Genomic DNA, 21,305 nt, shown 5'->3' on the forward strand with positions numbered 1-21,305 from the left:
CTGGTATTACATTCTCATCTGGGATCCCGCACCCTCTGACTAAACTCTGGCATTTTTCATTTATGCACTTTCTGAAGTACACATAATATCATCTTCGTTTAATTTCAGCTTCGGATCTGAACACTCTTTCATCCGCATCTTAATCTGCCGCACGTAAGTCCTTTGATGAGTTACTGTACTGGTGCTTAATCACTCATGCGTTAGCAATGCTGTATAAATGTTTTGCCCAATCGGGCGTTTCCATGTCTTCATACAGCTTTACAGACGACCTATCCTTAGCAGTTGGAGATCTATGTTGGAGACGGATGCTACGAATTCCTTGGACCGACCGTATGAAAAATAATTCAATTTTAAGAGAGCTAAAAGTTAGCCAACTACTCTCCAGTAAAGTCCATCTCCAACAATTCAAATACTTTGGACATGTTATGTGAGCAAACACAGAAAACATGGAAAGACTCATTATACAAGGAAATGTGGAAGGCCGAAGATCACGAGGAAGATCCCCAACAAGATGGATCGATCAAATTACGGAAATATGCAAAAGATCTATGCATGAGTTAAAAGAAATGACCAGAGACAGAGATCTTTGGAGACGGACAATACACGACATCACGTCGACCACTACACTTCCTCCGGGGGGTCAGGATTGAAGAGAGAGAGATCTTTAGCAGTAGCTACAAAGTGCTTTGCTCTTTATGGGTGAACGATAAAAGTAGAGGAATAGTTTATGTAGGCAGCTGAGACTAGATAACAAGGCATACTGAAGATAAAAGGGGAAAAACACTTAGCAGATCAACCGCGATAACTACAGAAGTAGAACACACAAATAACACTGAGATTCTATAGAAACGTTAATCAGAATAAAAAATTCAAATCTATAACATAATTATTTAGAAACAGCAAGGGAGATCAGGAACAGATCTGGAACAAGAAAATTGTGACGAGTAGCTATTTTAAGAAATGGAATGCCCAATAAGCAGAAATGTAGCTGGAAGACATAGACGCCGAAATAGATAAAGAAGTCATACAATTGAACACAAAAAACAGAGCACAAAAATTCTTCTTCGATTTGTTTTGGCATGACTGTCTATTTTTTCAATGTGTCTCCAGTGAGTTGTCATCCATATGATAATCTCCTTGAAAACCTTAAAATTGAGGCTTCTTTTTCTTCTTTTTGTATAGACATGACTCTGTCTGTTTTTTTTAAGTAAGTTGTCCTTCCATCGTTTTCGTGGTCTTCACACTGATCGTCTTCCTATTGGGGGATCGTCTCTGGCCTTCCTTGCTACACTGTTTGTTGTCATTCGGCTTATGTGGTCGTTTTATTCAACTCTTCTGATTTTTACCCAGTTATTATTGGTGTCCACCTTGCATCTCTGTCGTATATCTGCACTTCTAGCTCTATCCCATAGTGTTTTACAATCGATTTTTGGAAGGGTTTTCCTCTCTGGTGTTTTGTGGAGGATTCTTATTGTACTCTCTGTATCAGGTCGCGTTTCTGCCAGGTATGTGTATGTCATTATTGGTCTGATGACTGTTTTGTAAAATTCAAAAGCACAAAAATTGGCGCATAGCATATGAGGGGTCCAGGGGAAAACATGATAAGCGCCATTTTGCTAATTTTACAAGAGAGCGAAAAACGCTTCAAAACATAGTAATATGCAAACTTCTATACTAATATGTAATAATTATGGTATCTAGGTTTACTAATGATAATAGGATATGAAATGTGTGTGTGTAGAGGAAAGGGATGGCCTTAGACGCAGTCTATTAGCCACAGAATTTATTTTTATTCATACGCATATTTATATTAGATGCATATCGAAATATCGAAATATTCAATATCGAAAGGATATGAAGCAAATACTAAACTTTGGAAACCAGAAATGTTTTAATATGAAAATTGATTTAAATGATGAAAATGAAAATGATATTCATATGTTTAAAGTAAATATGTAACAAACTAAAAACAGTATTTTCAAAATACACTCGAGTATAAAATAATTATTTATGGGGGAGTTGTGAAAAATACTCTGAGTGAAGACATGGATTAAACATGAATGTTAACGTTTACACAATCAAAATGGACTTTTCAACTACTTAGAAACAAACAACCCAAATATTGTCTGTCATTCCTGTATTCTGAAGAGTCGATTGTTGCATGTTGACATATATTCGGAAGACCTTCTGGACTGGTCTAAAGCCACTTAAACACTGGTTAATTAAAAACAGTCTATTATTCTTATCGTTGTTATTAACGAGTCTCGTTGGGCATCGAATATATGGAGCAAGGTTGGTAACGATGGGTGGATCGGTAAAAAAGGCATTCCAGACATATTAACACCGCCGTTTTTGGTTGCTTTTATTAAAATATTGTAATCAGGTGTTGCAAAATGGTTGTGTTTGTGCAAGGAAGTAATTATCTGCGCCTGCATGAGTTTATAAATAGTTTGCGGACGTGTGAAGTATTATAATACCATTGATCAACTCATTTACATTGTAATCAGGCCCGCCGAGAGGGGGGTACAGCCGGTACATTTTACCGGGGCCCGGCGATGTAAGGGGCCCGGCGATGTAAGGGGCCCGGCGTCGACCAGACCAAAGACGTAATTTTTCCCATTTTTTGCTCCTCACTTTATGTGCATAATTTGTTTAGTTAATACTCAGCTATATGTCCTTTACCTCTATTTTGAAATATAGGGCTTAGTATTGAGGCGACTGATAATTTTGAGCCCGACGCAATATTTCGCTCTGAAATATTTAATACTGTCATAGATTGTATAATAAGCAACTTAACCAGAAGATTTAATGCTGCCATTAAAATTCATTCGCTATTTATTGGACATTTTACGGACATTCTGAGATGAGGATAATATTAAGATTGAGCTTATGATTAATATTATGAATATTAAGAAAAAAATTTATATATTGCCCGGTTTTAATAAAGAAGACGATAGAGCGATATACAAGGAGAATATTTGTGGATCTCAACTTTCTCCAATAGATTTACTTAATAAAATTAAACACCCCAAATTGGAATCATTATTTCCTAACGTCGTTATAGCGCCAAGAATATTTTGCACATTACCGGTGGTAGTCGCAAAAGGTAAAAGATTCTTTAGTTTTCTTTCTCGCATAAAAAATGCACCGAGATCTACAATGAAACAGGATCGGTTAACTGGCCTAGCAACTTGGTGCATTGAGAATGATTTGGTAAAATCATGCGATTTTTCGAATATTTCTTTGCCAATCAAACAACTCGAAAAGTACTGGTATTGTAAATATTTCCACTATTATGAAAATATACCCAAAATTGAATGAAAGTTATATTTGAAATGTTTCTTATTATTTATTATTGATAGTTTTATTTCTATAAAAATTGAACAATTTTTTCGCTCTTCACTTTTTACCAGGGGCCCGCTCTTTACTTCTTACCGGGGCCGCTCATCTCTCTCGGCGGCCCTGATTATAATTTGAATTAATAAAACTCTGCGATTACAAAAAAGCAGAATATCTCGATATAATATAAAAACAAACAAATAAAAAATAATCAATGTGTACTTTAGACTAAACAAACAAATACAGACTACAACGAAAAACAAATTTGAGAATGAACAGGGAAATAGGACGAAAACTTTTTTCTAAATAAAAAAATACCAGATTTGTTGTAAAAAGTATAATTTAAATACCCTAAATAAGGGTCACATTAAAACAAAAGGTTTTCGGATTAAGAAATCCATCATCAGTGTTCTAAAAGCCAAAAAATAGCATGCCTGAGCCACCAAAATGTTTTGGGTAAAAACCCTTTAAATGTGAACAATTATGTTGTGTTACATGTTAATATAATAGTTTAAGGATGTTGCAAATATGCCTGGATATTACCCAGGGCAACAAAGGACTCTTCCCACGTGGTTAGAATTTTTTTGGAGAATTAAAACCTCACATATTGGATTCCAATTGTCAGTTGGCCATTGTTACTTTGTAACATTGTTACCTTGTTACCTTGGCCACTACCTTGTTAGGCAGTGAGCTGAACATCGGCCTTGTCTTTAATGGCAGTATGATTTGGAATTAAGGAACGTGCTATGTATCATTTTTTTTTTCTTAAACGTGTCTCTAGTTTCAGTTTTGTTGTTGGGTTATTTTATTTATCTATTTTTTTCGCATATTTGGTTCAAGTGTCGGTTTTTGTGATTTTGACTGCGTAGTTTTATTTCGATTTTCAATTCTTGATAGACCTTCCTTACATTTTTATAATGTAGTCCTCTATCTTTAAGTGACATCCCTTCTCATATTTTGCACCATGTATGATCTGATAACACCCTTTAGGCAGAAGAAGAGGTAAATGATGAACCAAGAATATTACAGCAGGAAATTTATTCTGCAATAATACAGCTAAAAGATAGTAAAGCAGCAGGCCCCGATAATATACAAGCAGAACTACTCAAACTAATGGACAACGAATGAATAGCAATAATCACAAAGATACTCGACAATATATATAACTCTGGAAAAATACCAACAGAATGGCTAAAGTCTGAGTTTATTGAACTTGAAAAAAAAAACAAGAGCAAATAATGCGAAGAATACCGTACTACAAACCTCATGAGTCATCTCCTAAAACTGAAAAAGATATTTGATGGATTCGACCGTTACTTGATGGAAGTTCATTTTATCTAACAATAAAACACTGAAAACGTTTGTTTTCTATACTTCTACAAAAATAACTATGTGACTACAGCTGTTTCGGCAAAGTGCCTTTCTCAAGTGATTTAGTTTACTATGGGTTTGCTCCTCAACCCCCACTCCTCAACCTCTTCAGTTAAAGACTTTAAAAAGGCAAACCCATAGTAAACTAAATCACTTGAGAAAGGCACTCTGCCGAAACAGCTGTAGTCATATAGTTATTTTTGTCGAAGTATAGAAAACAAACGTTTTCAGTGTTTTATTGTTAGACGAAAAAGATATTCTACTAAACGGGTACCGGCTAAACAACATCAGATATGCAGATGACACCATAGTATTTGCGGTCAACCTCGAAGACCTACAAGCACTAATGACCAAAATCACGTATTACAGTCAACAATATATGTAGACTCAATATAAACGTAAAGAAGACAAAGTTTATGATCATCAGCAACAAAATATAACAGAAGGTCAATCCTATGACAACCAAATCCCTGTAGAAAGACTGACGCATTGCAACTACTTCGGGCACTATAATAAATGAAGTATGGACTAACAACCAAGAGATAAGAGCGCGCGTCGGAAGAGCTAGATCCACCTTCAATCGGATGGGGGCTTTCTTCAAGACCCGCAACTTCTCTTTGTCTCTTCTTTTTTTATGGGGTTGAATCGTTAAAATTGAACGAAGATATGTGCAAAAAATTGGAAGCATTTGAGATGTGGGTATATCGGAGAATACTTAAAATTCCGTGGACTAACCGAGTCACAAATGAGTATGAAGAATGAAGAAGAACCAAGAGATACTGACCACTATCAAATATCGAAAGTTACAATCTTCGGACGCATTATACGAAATCAATTGAGTTATGCCCTCTTACAAGCCATCCTGCAATGAAAAATATTTGGAAAGCGAGGTAAAAGAAGGAGAATAATATCCTGGTAGAAGAACCCCAGAACCTGGTACAACACAACATCTGTGCAACTTTTCCGCTATGCTGCAGATAAGATAAATATTGTCCTTATGATCGCAAACATTCGTCAAGGATAAGAACATAAACAAGAATAATGATCTGTATCCATTGTTTCCTTTTTTCTTCCGTATTATCTGAAGAGCCAATTTGAAGCTCAGATGCGTATTTAGCACACCAAAAATTCTGTTTTTTCGGAGTCTCGGACTTGTTGGTCTGTGAATTATTATAATGCAAGTATGTTACTGATCTGAAATATTCGCATAATTTATCAATTTTTTTCTTTTTGATAACGATTTCTGGAGTGGAAATCGAAACGTCAAAACCTTCTTCTTGAAGTGCTATCTCCGCGACGGAGGTCGGCAATCATCATAGCTATTTGGACTTTGGAGAAAGTTGCTCTGAAAAGTTCATTTGATGCACATCCGTACCATTCTCTCGGCTTGCGAAGACACTATATTCTACGTCTCCCTATATGCTTCTTTTTCCTTGAATCTTTTCCTGCATAATGAGAGCAAGTTGTACCTCTCCACGTGTAATATGTCCGAGATATTCCAAATTTCTGGTTTTGATTGTATTTAAGACCATTTCTTTTTTCATCTTTCTCAGAACCTCTTTGTTTGTGACGTGTTCTGTCCATGATATTTTTAGAATTCTTCTATACACCCACATCTCGAATGATTCTAGTTTTTTATTGATGCCGCCTTCAAGGTCCAAGCTTCAATTTCGTAAAACAGTGTCGAGAAAACGTAGCACGTAGCCAACCTTACTCTAAGCCAATGTCGTACTGCAGGAAGTTTGGTAAGATGGTGGATGGTAGATACTTGCCTGGCAACCATCTAGCTACTTATACCACGAATAACAAAACGACGGTAGCCGCAGTGGCCTCCCACTACCATCTAACCATCTGGTGCTTCGCCAGACATCTATCTATCCACCCAAATCAGTCGTGTTCGTGTTTGATATTCCATCCGGGTAGCGTGGCTATGGAGGAAAGCGTAATAAGTGCTGTGTAATGTGTATAAATGAAGGGTAATTGGGGATCCAGCAGACCCACTATTTGACGAAACATGGCTTAAAATATCTGTTTTATTTATTCTTTGCAGTTGCATTAAAAAATCCAATATTCAGGTCAGGTGAATTTAAAAAAACAATTTGTACCTGTAAGTCGATTTTTCTCCACTTTCTGAAAAGTTAGTTAGTGAGTTTTACCTCTAATAGGACGATATACTAAAAACAAACCAAATGTAACGTAACAAATGAAACAAACGATTCCTCAGCAGTCAGTTGGATACTGACTTCTGACTTCATTTCACTCTTTCACTACGTCCAGGATGCAGCGTCCCTCCAACATTCACCTTTAAAATCCACCCTCCAAGCGACCATCTAGCATCCTGCAGTGCGGCATCGGCCGCTCTAACCTCAGATCTGTTGTGCAGAGCACTTTTCTCATTTTGCTAAAATTCGCTCTAGCCTTTTCTATTCTAATTTTAATTTCCTGGAAGTAATCATTTGTGGAGTTGCATATTGGTCTACTCGTTCGACGTTGGTTTCGTTTATGAGGACATTCTCGTTATTTCTTTGAGTTTGAGTCAAAACCTTAGTTAATTAAAAACCTAATTTTCATCACACCAATAATTTTGGCTATATCCCATATAAACATAATACTTAAATTAAACATGTTCACAAGAAAACAATTTCAGAAGCTAATCTAAATGTGTTTACAATTATATGGTCTAGTTAACACAAACATCACTTTTTATTAAATAAAGGAAGAAACAATCATTGCACCAATTCATTTTCAATAAACACCTCGGAATAAAAATCGTATTACAAGGCTCCAAAACCTTGTGTCCAGACGCGATAAGAAAAATCCATGCTCTACGATTTCGACACAATCTTTTGATTAATATTTTGGATAAACAATTTACACTACGAACTACGACTACGTAACCATGAAATCGTAAATTTTGGGATTTTTTTGTTTAAAATTCGATCTGTCAATAGTTGATACTAAATTAGAAATGTGTTGTTTAGAATTACTGGTTACAGAGTGATTCAAAAGGTTTATATTTTGCAAATATATTTGATAATACAGGTCAGCAAAAAAAAAACATTAAAAAAAAAGAAGTTTTCGCTAGCTTTTAAGTTATTCTTTTTCTTCTTCTTCAGCCTTAACTAATCCAACATTGCACATATATTCTTCTTCTTCAAGTGTGATCTCCGCGACGGAGGTCGGCAATCATCATAGCTATTCGGACTTTGGAGACGGCTGCTCTGAAAAATTCGTTTGATGTACATCCGTACCATTCTCTCAGGTTGCGCAGCCACGATATTCTGCGTCTCCCTATGCTTCTTTTTCCTTGAATCTTTCCTTGCATAATGAGTTGGAGCAAGTTGTATCTCTCTCCATGTGTAATATGTCCGAGATATTGGCCTGGACATATATTGGCCTCCCCCAATTCAATCCAGTGTTTTCTATTTTGCGCTACTTGCTTCCAGCTGTGTCCTCCAGTCTTCTTAATGTCATCAGTCCATCTCATTTGTGGCCTTCCTCTGCTTCTCCTTCCTAATCATGGTCTCCATTGTTGTATTTCGTGGTTCCATCTTTTATCCTTCAGTCGGGCATTGTATCCTGAGAAGCTCCATTTTAATTTGGCAGCATGTTCTCTTGCGTCTTTATCTTTGGTTTTGCTTCTAAGCCATTTGTTTGTTTTTTTGAAGTTATACTTCTTTACGGGCGTAATGACGGTGAAATTTTATATGGTAAAACCTAGCGACCGGGCGCATGCGCATTATAACTTTGTTCTGATTGGATGTTCAAATGACATGACAAAAATTATCCAATATGGCAGCTGTGGCACAGCTGTGGGACTGTGGTTTGGTTATAATGTATGCTTGTTGCGTTTTAAAATTTGTAGGAAGAGAAACAACAAACAAAAAGTTAGTTAATGGTTATACTGTCTTTTTAAATAGTTGTCATATTATATTTTTGGACTTATTTACATAGAAGAGATGATTGTTGCATGCCAATGTGAAAGCTCATCAAACTGTGACTAGTATGAGTGCCGCAGATCTCGCTTATTCAAAGCTAAAGAATCTTTCACTGGTAAGTGTTTTATAAATAGTTGATCAAATTTTGTTATGATATTTGAACATAGTCACTTTGCACGACGCAAATGATTGCGAAATTTATTAGTCGTTATACGGGCTCCGATACCTACCTTGAACCTACCAAAATACATAAGTAGTATGTAATACTTTTATTTACATAATTTGATTACCATCAAAATTTCTAACAATATTCACGTAATATATTGTTTCTTACTCTATGTTTTGTTGTATTTTTTCAATTCTAAATCATTTCAATTCAAAATCAAAATAATTTGATTTACATAAGTTAAAAATATCAAAAGGTTAATCTGTTTAGTTAGACGATCTTCGCACATAGTGACAAGCTGTCTCTGTGGCGAAGTTTTAATGCGAGTAAATCCCAATACAACGCAAATACCAGCCGCGTGGTAAGTTGGTTCGAATCCCAATAGATACTTTTATTTTTTTATTTTTTTTTTATACATTTTATGATTGTAAGTATATTTATTATATAATTTTGTTTTCAGAAAATACGTATTTAGTTAAAAATTTTTCCGACAATTAATGTTCAGAAATCATTTGTGGCATTTTTAATGTGTTTGTGTGTGTTTTATTTTTTTATTATTTTAATTTTTGGCACTGTTTTAATAAAAATGTTTGAGAAGTAGTAAGTATAAATTAATTTAATATTTAAATAAAATATAAATAAAAAAAGAATGTGTGTGTACTTTGTACGCACGTAAGAAGTTATACTTCTATTATATGATTATATGATTATAAACGAAATTAATATACTTTTTATTTATATTTTATTTAAATATTAAATTAATTTATACTTACTACTTCTTAAACATTTTTATTAAAACAGTGCCAAAAATTAAAATATTAAAAAAATAAAACACACACAAACACATTAAAATTGCCACAAATGATTTCTGAACATTTATTGTTGGAAAAATTTTTAACTAAATACGTATTTTCTGAAAATAAAATTATATAATAAATATACTTACAATCATAAAATGTATAAAAAAAAATAAAAAAATAAAAGCTTCTATTGGGATTCGAACCAACTTACCACGCGGCTGGTATTTGCGTTGTATTGGGATTCACTCGCATTAAAACTTCGCCACAGAGACAGCTTGTCATTATGTGCGAAGATCGTCTAACTAAACAGATTAACCTTTTGACATTTTTAACTTATGTAAATCAAATTATTTTGATTTTGAATTGAAATGATTTAGAATTTAAAAAATACAACAAAACATAGAGTAAGAAAACAATATATTAGGTGAATATTGATAGAAATTTTGATGGTAATCAAATTATGTAAATAAAAGTATTACATACTACTTATGTATTTTGGTAGGTTCAAGGTAGGTATCGGAGCCCGTATAACGACTAATAAATTTCGCAATCACTTGCGTCGTGCAAAGTGGCTATGTTCAAATATCATAACAAAATTTGATCAACTATTTATAAAACACTTACCAGTGAAAGATTCTTTAGCTTTGAATAAGCGAGATCTGCGGCACTCATACTAGTCACAGTTTGATGACCTTTCACATTGGCATGCAACAATCATCTCTTCTATGTAAATAAGTCCAAAAATATAATATGAAAACTATTTAAAAAGGCAGTATAACCATTAACTAACTTTTTGTTTGTTGTTTCTCTTCCTACAAATTTTAAAACGCAACAAGCATACATTATAACCAAACCACAGTCCCACAGCTGTGCCACAGCTGCCATATTGGATAATTTTTGTCATGTCATTTGAACATCCAATCAGAACAAAGTTATAATGCGCATGCGCCCGGTCGCTAGGTTTTACCTTATAAAATTCCACCGTCATTACGCCCGTAAAGAAGTATAACTTCAAAAGTATATTAATTTCGTTTATAATCATATAATAGAAGTATAACTTCTTACGTGCGTACAAAGTACACACACATTCTTTTTTTTTGAAGTTATACTTCTTTACGGGCGTAATGACGGTGAAATTTTATATGGAAAAACCTAGCGACCGGGCGCATGCGCATTATAACTTTGTTCTGATTGGATGTTCAAATGACATGACAAAAATTATCCAATATGGCAGCTGTGGCACACCTGTGGGACTGTGTTTGGTTATAATGTATGCTTGTTGCGTTTTAAAATTTGTAGGAAGAGAAACAACAAACAAAAAGTTAGTTAATGGTTATACTGCCTTTTTAAATAGTTTTCATATTATATTTTTGGACTTATTTACATAGAAGAGATGATTGTTGCATGCCAATGTGAAAGCTCATCAAACTGTGCCTAGTATGAGTGCCGCAGATCTCGCTTATTCAAAGCTAAAGAATCTTTCACTGGTAAGTGTTTTATAAATAGTTGATCAAATTTTGTTATGATATTTGAACATAGCCACTTTGCACGACGCAAGTGATTGCGAAATGTATTAGTCGTTATACGGGCTCCGATACCTACCTTGAACCTACCAAAATACATAAGTAGTATGTAATACTTTTTTTTACATAATTTGATTACCATCAAAATTTATATCAATATTCACCTAATATATTGTCTTCTTACCCTATGTTTTGTTGTATTTTTTCAATTCTAAATCATTTCAATTCAAAATCAAAATAATTTGATTTACATAAGTTAAAAATGTCAAAAGGTTAATCTGTTTAGTTAGACGATCTTCGCACATAATGACAAGCTGCCTCTGTGGTGCAGTTTTAATGCGGGTGAATCCCAATACAACGCAAATACCAGCCGCGTGGTAAGTTGGTTCGAATCCCAATAGAAACTTTTATTTTTTTATTTTTTTTTATACATTTTATGATTGTAAGTATATTTATTATATAATTTTATTTTCAGAAAATACGTATTTAGTTAAAAATTTTTCCGACAATTAATGTTCAGAAATCATTTGTGGCATTTTTAATGTGTTTGTGTGTGTTTTATTTTTTTATTATTTTAATTTTTGGCACTGTTTTAATAAAAATGTTTGAGAAGTATTAAGTATAAATTAATTTAATATTTAAATAAAATATAAATAAAAAGTATATTAATTTCGTTTATAATCATATAATCATATAATCATATAATAGAAGTATAACTTCTTACGTGCGTACAAAGTACACACACATTCTTTTTTTTTTGTCTATAAGTCTCACCGCGAGCATTGGTTTTTCCATCGCTCTTTGTGCCGTTACTATTTTATCCATATTTTTGTCTTGGTGAGTGTCCACGTCTGTGAACCATACGTCAGTATAGGTAGGAGACACTGATCGTAAACTCTGGTTTTCAAATATTGTTCTATTTTAGTATTTTCAAGTTCCAACTCAGTTTTTCAAATCCTGCCCACGCTAACCTTATTATTCTGGTAATTTCGGCAGTTTGATTTTGTTTGTTAACTTTAGTTTTAAGTTAGTTTTCAAAAAAAATCCTGTTTTTGACAGGATATCTAAAAAGCAAATTGGTCTAAACAATGTTCTCCATTGACCTTACCAGCTTTAATAATAGGTTGCCAAAGTTTTAGTTCATCTGGAAATTTTTAGCAAATTCTTATAGGTAGACAAAAACATTTTTATTTTATGCTTGATTAATATTTTTATCTAGTCCAATGGTATCATATCTGGACCCCGCATCTTTTGCGTTTTAAAGCTTCTCCTTCCTCTTTTAATTCCACCATTGTGAAATCTATGGGTGACTTTTCGAACATGGTTTGTATTAGTTCCACTTTGTCCTGAGAAAAAAAAAAGAATGTGTGTGTACTTTGTACGCACGTAAGAAGTTATACTTCTATTATATAATTTCAACGAAATAAATCTACTCAACAGTTACAATACAAAAAATTAACAATAATTACCAAAAATTAACCAAAACTTAACAATGCCAAGAATTTAAAAAAAAAATATGAATCGTCCGATATTTGAACCCGCTATCTCGCGATCTCTCGATCTCTGGTCCAATACTCTACCAACCAGGCTATCAAGGCACGTGTTATTGACGTTTCGGATATACATAATTACACATAACGGTGACAAGTGAAATATAAAAATTGATATTTTATTATTTTACGCCCAAGGAAGACAAATTCAAAGACACAAAAATTATAATAAATAATACATTTACTAAAAAACACTAATATATTATTTTAATGGCTTATTTGCGCTGATACATAATTTGAAAAATTAGCAACTAAACGTCATACTGTCTGTGTGCGCATGCGCGCAGATTTATGAAAAATTTTACTTTCAATCGCGCCTAAAGAAGTATAACTTCAACAAGTTTATTGCTGCCTCTCATCTTCTATTTTCTTCCAAATTATAAGAAATTTTCGTCTTCATTGTTTTTACGACATTTTTTAGAAGCCTCCCCCCCCCCCACAAATGTCTTGTTTTTATTCTTTTCCAGCATTCTCTTTTAGTCTTCCTTCTTCAGAATATTTCTATTTTCTTTATATTCATTTTTTGCTTCTTTCAAGTAGAATCTATAGCCAAATTTTGATCCAAATCGGTGTAGGTTCAGAAAATTATAAAGTTGCGCTCTACTTTACCTTCATTGACTGAACTACAAATGGACTGCAAGTTGAAACCATCATATTTGATCAAAAAACTAAAAAAGGATTAAATATTTCCTACAACTTTAATACTTATAATAAATTGTATATTATGGTACTCACCTCGATAAGTAAAAAAGTACTAAATTATTGAGAAAATTTCGACTTCACGAAATGAACAAATTTAAATCTCTGAAGTCCCAATAACAACCTTTTCTGGAGATATACGTCGGTATCATTTTTTTCTGACGAAATTGATTGTTAGCTAGATCTGGGCTCAAAGGTGCATGGCAAGATGGAACATTATCAAGAATATCCGTCACCTGAAACAATAGAGAGCAAAATTAGATGGGAAAATAAAAAAAAAAGATAAAAATAGTATGAGATTGCTCATATTTTAGTTGCCTCAATTATATCAGAAACAGCTAGCAAGATTTGTATAAATTTTTATTTGTAAGGGTTTTTAATACGGCAGATCTTATCTCAATAATACGGCTTTTATGCGTCAAAGTACTCAGCAGATCTTTTAATAGTATTTTTGTTGTTGCCAGATTTCCAGTTTTTCTGAAATAACAAACTTTGTTATTTCAAATTAAGCACTCTGCAAATTTTTTTTTTAAATCCGTGGACACATGAGATTTTCGGCGCCTCATATCAAAGAAAGGAGAGATAGATTTTTTCACAAATTGAACTAAATACTAATTTTTTTCTTTAAAAAAAATCAGACCGTATCCGTTCAGACCCGATGCGCGCGAATGATGAATATAAAATTATTAATTGTATGTTAAAGTATGCGCAATAACTACCTCTTAAACCCTACCAAATTTCATTTGCATATCTCAACCGGTTTTAAAGCAGTAAATAAATCCGTCAGTTTGTAAGAAAAATTTTAACACCCGCTATCTCGGAAACGAAGCATTTGCGGACATAAGTTTGAAGAGGGATGGCGGTTTTTTGACAAAACACCGGTTTTCGGTTATACCGGTTTTTTTTGCTTACGGTTTAACCTGGCGGTTATAACCGGCAAAAAAAAACCGGTTTTTGGAAAAACCGGTTTTCGGTTTTTTTAATCCAATGGGTTACAAAGTTACATTTACAATACACTTTAGTTTGCGATACTCCATTCGACTCGATATCAATATGATCAAAATTAGTACTATCGAAAGAACATGTATACTTTTAACACGTTTGTATATTTGTAGAATAGGTACATTTTAACTCATTTAATACTTCCTGTATGAGTGTATCGTTTTGAAAACGTAGCGAAATTCTTGGAGATTATTCGTAATCAGTAATTCGATATTCATAATCAGAGCATTATTCTTGGTAATCAGAAAAAGTCATTCACCCACTTTCAATGTCAAGAGTTAAGTGTGAAAAATAGATGATGTTTGCGTCTAATTCAACCAGTTCACTTCTTATGTAAATATTATGATTACAAATACCTTTTCAAGGAAATATTATAATAAAACTTAATAATTGTTTCTGGCTGATGTGAGATTGCACTTTCAGTTTGCTTCTGTATTTTATAAAATAAAATAAAATTTGAATTATGGTTTTGTTTGGAATAATTACTTGAGAATAATAATTATGATTGGGATCCAAAATAATACCTAACCTAATAATAATCACCGTAAAAACCTAGTAACCGGATTTTACTTTAAAAAGAAAAACCGGTTATAACCGGGACAAAAAAACAACCGGTAAAACCGGTTATTGCGAAGTAAAAAAAAACGGTTTTAGCTTTAAACCGGTAGGTTTTTCCCATCCCTATAAAGAGTAAACTGACATTTTTTGTTCACGCACCCTTAAAGTTTGTCGTACTTATTTACAAACACCCTGTATATAATCACTAAACTATTTTTCTTCTATTTTGATGACCCTAGTCAGAATCTGATTTAAAACAAAGTATTTTTTACTACGGGCCCCCATCACGTCTCTAGTCGTATGTAATAAAGTTATAATGGCTTTAGCTACACTTGCCTTTTAGGGGAAGTACATCTCGTTTATTGACGTTAGACTCGCCATTTTAGTCCTAAAGACTAACCACAGCCAAATAAACTTGCTTGACGAATACATTATATCTTAAATTAGCATTTAGAAAACCATATAAGAAGGCGTACTATCAGCATATCAGCAGCGTATCACATAAGTACTGTTATATGTATGAGTATCTACAGTGTATGACGCCTATTACGGAAACGGAAATTTTTGTAGAGAAACGGTAAAAATAGTGTATGTTTGCTTTAAAGAAATAATATTCAAAATTATTTCAAACAATACAAGAAAAAAAAAATAATTTTTTACTCTAGAACAACTCCGCCTAAAATATTGTTGACTGGATCGAGTGTCTCAAAAGAACTGTTGACGATCCCAAGCCAAGGAGTAACTCTAGCCAACTCAGCCCCCTTTTTTCTTCGTTTTTTATAGCAAAATGTTCGAAAAATGCCTCGATTCTAGAAGGTGGACAGATTTTTTTCAGGCAGCAGAGAAGAAGATGTCAACCGTAGGCATGGAGTAGCGGTTCAAGTAAATAATAAAATCAGAAAACATATAAAAAATTTTATTCCATATTCAGAACGCTGACATAAATATAATTCAGGTTTATGCTCCCACATCTGAGAGTACTGATGAAGAAATTGAAGAGTTTTACGAACAATTAGACGAAATCATAAAAAACCTAAAGAAAGACATAACCATGGTAGGTTAGGACATAACCATGGTAGGTAACTCCAAAATAGGAAAAGGCGAAGTCAGTGACGTAGTTGGCAAGTATGGGTTGGGAACAAGAAATGAACGAGGTGATCGACTATACAGTTTTGCCAGGAGAAAAACTAAATTATCAATAATACTTGGTTTAAGTTACCATTAAGAAGATTGTACACTTGGAGGTCACCACAGGACAAGTCTGGGTACATCGTTAGAAATCAGATAGACTTCATAACAATTAACAAACGATTCCGTAACGCAATAATATCAGCCAAAACATATCCTGGCGCTGATATAAACTCTGATCATAATCCTCTTGTAGCCCAATTACGAGTCAGACTAAAAACCTTAATCCAGAAGCAGAATAACAAAAGATTAGATATGGATCAACTTAGAAATCCCGAGATAAAAGTCAAGCTTACAAATAGCATTAATAGTAATGTTGCTTTAACAACCAATACTGATGATATTGAAAGAGACTTGATCAACTTAAGGGCCGCTATATGCAACGGTGCGAAAGAAGTAATTGGTAACTACGAGCGGAAGAAGAAGACGAATGGATGACAGATGAAATATTACACCTCATGGACAGAAGGAGGGAAAATAAGAATAATCCCGAACAATATAAAGAACTGGATAGAACTGTCAGCAGAAAGATAAAAGAATCCAAAGAGAAATGGTTACAAGAAAAATGTCAAGAGATAGAAGAGCTAGAACGAAGACACGATAGTTTTAACATGCATAAAAAAAATCAAGGAGTTTACTTATACTTACAAGAAAAAACAGTTTGGTAAGGTAATAGACGAGAACAACAAACTTACTGTAGATAATGAAGAACAGTTACATACTTGGGCAATTTACATAAAAGATTTGTTTACGGATTATCGTCATATTTCTACGAACACTCTTGATCTGAATGGACCAAAAATATTGAAAAGTGAGGTGATAGAAGCTATAGATCAAACGAAAGATGGGAAAGCAACAGGATGCGATGAAATACCAGTCGAATTTTTAAAAGTTTTTAACGAGAACAACATGAATGTAGTATTGGAACTGTTTAATAAGATATACGATACTGGTCAAATTCCATCGGACTGGTTGAAATCTACATTTGTGCCCCTTCCCAAGAAATCCAATTCTAACACGTGTAGCGAATATCGCCTTATAAGTTTAATGAGTCACACCCTTAAAGTATTCTTGCGTATTATCCATTCCAGAATACGAGCAAAATTAGAACACAGCATAAGTAAAACACAGTTCGGTTTTAGATGCGGTTTTGGAACTCGAGAGCCCCTATTTGCAATACAAGTCTTGATTCAAAAATGCCTGGATCAACAGAAAGATGTTTACGCTTGTTTTATCGACTATGAAAAAGCATTCGATACTATCAAACATGACAAACTCATAGAACTATTACATATTTCAGGACTTGACACTAAGGACATCCAGATTATAAAAAATCTATATTGGAATCAAACAGCCCACATAAAGAATGGACATATGGTGAGTGAAAACATTTCTAGAGGGGTTAGATAGGGCTTGATTTTCAACCTGTACACGGAACAAATATTTCTAGAGGCACTGGAAGAGTACAATGAGGGCATCAAGATTAATGGCGTACCAATAAGTAATTTTCGATATGCAGATGATACTGTTATACTGGCCGATAACATCAAAGATTTACAGATGATGCTAAATAGAGTAAATACAACTGGCAACCGATTTGGACTGAAGATCAATAGAAAGAAAACTAAATTTATGGTGATCAGTAAAAAGAACATTCAACATATCGACCTGAATATTGAAGCCGAACGTATTGAAAGAGTACACCGATTTAAATATCTGGGATATACAGTAAATAATAAGTGGGACATCTCGTTCTCTTTTAAAAAAAATTGAAATGTTGAAAAGCCATTTACATGTTTTGTTATGTTACATACATATGCGACATCTTGCCAATAAGACAACCAATGTATTATTTTCGGCCTGAATTTCGTCTGAGTCTTCCGATGTATCGTAAAACGATATTCTTAAATTTGAGCCGGTGCCATCATAAACCTTGCCTACAACAATGAAATGATCATTTCGAGAACCATATTAAGAACCATGCACACAGTATGAACTGAATAATTCCATTTGGCGAATTACCATATAATACAACGAAATGGTTCTCTAAAGAAGATTTATTAACATATAATGTTTTTTTTCCTGTAAATGACATACCATGGTGGTCTTTAGTTGCTTTTACAACATGTATGTTGGATGTAATGATAGTGGAGTACGTGCTCCTTTCGTGTTCTCTGACACGGCTTGACATTTGTCGTCTTGTTTGACCTACATTAAGAAGAGAAGCGACAAATACTAAAAGTGCATCAAGTGTTTTTTTAGTTGATTCATATTTTATATAATAAAATATAAATATGCATTATTGTCACTGAAAACTGTACAATTTTATAGACAAAGCTTATAATGAGTAAATGAGTCACAATACAATAATAATAACAATTACAATTTACTGAAATTACATAAATCGTCAATATTACAAAATAAAAGATAATGAAATAAAACAAAACAATATATGTATTGCAAAATTTAAATAAATTGCAAATTTCATAATACATAAATCCGTAGGAACCAATAAGTTTAAGTTGCTGCATGATACCCAAATACATATAAATAAAATACTTTTAGGGTATAATTTTTTTTACTGAAATTTCTTAGTTATTCCTGAAACTCTTCTACTGAATAATATGGTCTTTCAGGTAGATAATCTTTTGAATTTACGGAAATTGGAGAAAGATATTGCATATTTAAGTTGTAAAGGGAGTAAAGATAGTTGTAGAGTTTTTTTGCAGAATATCGGTAATATAGGTTTTCTTACTAATTCAGTGGAAGGGATCGGTAGACATCAATGGTTGAATTTCTGGTGAAGTAGTCATGATTAGGTCTTGCTGAAAAAACATGTAGGTATTTACGGATTAAGCAAACAGTTTTTAAAATATGTAAAAAAGGAAGTGTTAAAATTCCGCAATATTTGAAGTCTAAGAAAAACAACGTTTTCGAGAAAGTATTTTAAGACAGCTGATTCTTTAGTATTACTCCGGTCAACTTACGCATCCGAGGCTACAAAAATTACCATCAAGCTGAAAATTGGCAGGATGGTTAAAAATACCATCATAAATGAAATCTAAAAAGTCCTCATAAATCCGACCCCTGCTAAAAACTTTACGCGGGGTCAAAGGTCACCAAATATGGTTTTTAGCGATTTTCAGCGAAACGGTAAGTTTTATGGTAAAATTAGTGCTAATAAAAAATGTAGATTAGATAATTATCTATAAAAAACGTTTGATTACTTTTTTTCCTGGGAGCCACCGTTTTTGAGATATAACGATTCAAACAGTGGTAATCGTCATAATATGCGCACACGTTTCCACACCACCTTTGAGGTAGTGTACTTAGCGTGTTTTTTTAACGTGGTTTCCCCAGTAGGCCTATTCCACGGATCTGTTATGATTCTGTTTATTTTAAGCTTTTTAATAATTGATATTGGCAAGGGTTAAAAATGATTAAACTTTATATAAAGCGGTATAAATTAAAAAAAAGGGAAATTTATCAAACTGGTTCATAACTTTTTAAAACTTCTGCTTCCCTTGTTCTTCTTCTCATTGTTGTTCTTCCTCTTCTTCATCTTCTAGTTCTTCTTCTTCTTGTTGTTCTTCTTCTTCTTCTTTTTCTTCTTCTTGTTCATCCTGGGTGCAAGTAAATTGTCCCAATAATGACACATCACATGGCTCCTCGATAGAATCAAATGAATCCTCAAATGTTGGTGATTCAACATTGGAGCACGACCGGTTTTGACAATTAGTACATGCTACCGAACAAAACAGTCTAACTTTTTTGCAACCACATTTAGCGCTACATCCCTTTTTACAGTTGCAAAAAATTGTGTTCAGGAGTTTTTCCGGCGCAGGGGGGAGTAAAGTTTGAATTGGTTCTAATGAACTGTCGACTAATTTCCATCCCCAGTCTTTTGGATCTAGCTGATAACCAAGCCACACTTGAACTTGGTAATATACCCGAAAAAGATGTTGATGAGCAGCCGCTGATGTTGGAGGAAGACAAGATAACTGCACTTGTTTTTTGTTTCGAGTACTTTTAAAAAAACATGCATATCGAAACTTATCTAAGTAAGTAGTTTTCTCAGGCACTCCATACATAGAGAGAAGAAAGCTAATTCCGTTGGAAATAACTTCTTGTGGAGCTGAATTAGTTTTTTTAAAAACTTCAGCACATTCAAGTAAATCTTGTTTTTCAAACATTTTAAAAACAGTCGTTTTACCCCTCCTGAAAAATGCAGATGTCGTATCACAGCCAGTTATTGCGTGTAAAAATAGTATATGATTTTGACATTTTGCAAAAGTAGATAAACTTTTCGATGAATATATTTCCGACTGGTGTTGAGCTTTTCCAGGTTTAAAAAAAAAGATAGTTGTTTCGATTGGAGTTCTACCAGTGAGTAATACGAGCAAGTCTACATCTTCACCTACAACAATAGTTGTATTTGTTAAATTGAATTGCTCTATGGCTGTTTCAATTATCATTACGTCAAATAATACGCGCAAATAAAACAATATTCTGACATTTTTGTTATAACAATGAAAATAACACGAAATACACGATAAAAAAAATATAGGTTTAACACGTATTTTCACTCCGGAGTAGTACTCAAGACTAATTAATACCTCGAGGGTGTCATCTACCTGAAGGATTTTGCATAAGTATTTATTAGTACTTAGCAATAATCATTTTGCCTAGAAAGTTGTCTTTCATTATTATGTTCAAACCCTTCGGAGAAGAGAATAGGTAGGTTGATTAGATTAGCTGACGAACGTGTTTATTCCGACAAAACCTATCTTTGCAAATTGAACTAAGGCGCATAAATAAAAAGAATTATTATAATTTAATACTTTGTCATTTGTTGTATTTTGTTGTGTATTTTTGTTGGGATTAAGCCGTAAAATTCAAATAATTCTTATTATTTTCGCGTTACATTCACTTTGTAAAGATTTTTTTGTTGGCACTGTAATATAATACAGCTTATGGATTGCATCCCTCGATAGACCGCAAGCTGTATAGTAGAAACATTATCATATTTATAATCTTATATTATTATGTGTAATATAAATTAAGTTGACCGTAGAATATTATGTTTACTTGTATTACAGCTTCAGTGATGTATATACCTACCTGGTGTACTAATACATATATTATGACGATTAGAAGTCTTTCAACTTTTG

The 21,305-nt window shown here is 33.4% G+C and overlaps 1 protein-coding gene across 3 annotated transcripts in view; it reads right to left on the minus strand.

The window, feature by feature from the left end:
- Window positions 1-21,305, minus strand: part of LOC114339977 (A disintegrin and metalloproteinase with thrombospondin motifs 9) — a 608,198-nt gene that overhangs the window by 468,803 nt on the left and 118,090 nt on the right. For all 3 annotated transcript variants that reach the window (XM_050655672.1, XM_050655673.1, XM_050655671.1), the window contains exon 2: window positions 13,423-13,622. The gene's annotated coding sequence lies outside the window, so the exon portion shown is untranslated. The remainder of the gene's footprint in view (window positions 1-13,422; window positions 13,623-21,305) is intronic.

This window comes from Diabrotica virgifera, chromosome 7, assembly GCF_917563875.1.
Source record: "Diabrotica virgifera virgifera chromosome 7, PGI_DIABVI_V3a".
Classification (NCBI taxonomy): Eukaryota; Metazoa; Arthropoda; class Insecta; order Coleoptera; family Chrysomelidae; genus Diabrotica; species Diabrotica virgifera.